The sequence below is a fragment of the Macadamia integrifolia genome, unplaced genomic scaffold (assembly GCF_013358625.1).
Source record: "Macadamia integrifolia cultivar HAES 741 unplaced genomic scaffold, SCU_Mint_v3 scaffold2159, whole genome shotgun sequence".
Taxonomy (NCBI): Eukaryota; Viridiplantae; Streptophyta; class Magnoliopsida; order Proteales; family Proteaceae; genus Macadamia; species Macadamia integrifolia.
In genome coordinates, this window is record NW_024868547.1 from 43,039 (window position 1) to 44,442 (window position 1,404).

The window sequence follows — 1,404 nt, forward strand, 5'->3', positions numbered from 1 at the left end:
TAAAAAAAAAAAAAAATATATATATATATATATATATATCATACTATTATATAAAAGCATGTACTCATGTTTCGTGGCTAAATTTTTCTTAGACTACTTTATCCTTCTTATTTATTTAAATACCTTTAACTTCTTTATTATCACATTTTTATCTTTCTTATTTTTTCTACTTTTTGGGTACCCTTTGTTCTTTTTTATAAATATATTAATTTCATTAATCATTTTAAAATTAGTTTATTTAATAAAACTCTTACGCCCTCCACAATCTCTCTCTAATATTAATTTTTTTATTTAGTTAATAAAAAAAATAATTTCCTTATTAAACTCACGCCTTCTCCCCTCTCTCTCTCTCTCTCTCTCTCTCTCTCTCTCTCTCTCTCTCTCTCTCTAATATTTAGAAACTAATATTTTAACAATTTAACTTTTTTATTCTTCTAAATCTCTCACGTCCCTCTCCTTAATCTCTCCTCCCTTTTTCTTTTCTTTTTTTAATTTCCCACTTTCCTTTAGTATATAATAATAAATTTCATAATTTCCCAGTAGTTTCCTTTTTATTCTAAATCAAATAACTATCAAAGCCCACTTTCCTTTTCATCGTGGAACCTGCCCAAGTTATTCTTGGTGCATCTTATTTGTTTTATTTTGCAGGAAAGATACGCAAGAGAAGCAGCTGCCACAATTTTCTCTTTCCCAACTCAACCGAAACCATCCCAAAGACGGGATGGTTATCTATATTCTACGCTGTCAAACAAGTAAGTTTTCAATCTTTCCTTAAATCCATTAAAATCTTTTAAAAAAGATATTTTGATTGTTTTAGGTCATAAACACAAAGGAAATAATAGTAATTATGTCTAACTATCGATGGTGGCTTTGTTTGATTAGTTGTTCCTTAAAATATTAATGATTTTAATTGATTACTGATGAGAATGATTTTCTTCTAAGATAAAAGAGCACAAATTTTTTGGTGCTTTGGCTTGTCTTCTGGAGCTGAGTGCAATTGTGATATTGGGTCTTTGAACTGTACAAGTCAACTGATTTGGCCTTTGAGAAGTACCAGACCTGTTCCCAAAAGATCTTGCATTTCAATCAGTAGGGGGGGGGGGCAACAATAGATTTGGTTGCCCGCAGCAACAGGTGTGAAAGATAAATTTATTTTTGCATCCATTCATATATTAATCGTGAATTGTGAGAGAGACTTCATCTCCTCATGATCCAAAGATTTCTTTTCTGCTTGCTGCCTCTGTTGCCTTTGAATTGCAAGAAATATTTTGATTCTAGATTCTCATTACTTTGATTCTTATGGTGATAAAAAAATTGAATGGTGTTCCTAGGTGATTTATCAAGAGCGTTCTCTCTTCAGTTTGGGAGCTTTAGTCGTGATTTTCTATATGGATGCAGGTAAGT

At 31.0% G+C, this 1,404-nt stretch overlaps 1 long non-coding RNA gene across 1 annotated transcript in view; it reads left to right on the plus strand.

The window, feature by feature from the left end:
- Positions 1-1,128, plus strand: part of LOC122065948 — a 13,979-nt gene extending 12,851 nt beyond the window's left edge. Inside the window, exons 2-3 of the long non-coding RNA XR_006136166.1 lie at positions 649-752; positions 943-1,128. This is a non-coding gene — a long non-coding RNA (uncharacterized LOC122065948). The remainder of the gene's footprint in view (positions 1-648; positions 753-942) is intronic.
- Positions 1,129-1,404: the final 276 nt, after the last annotated feature.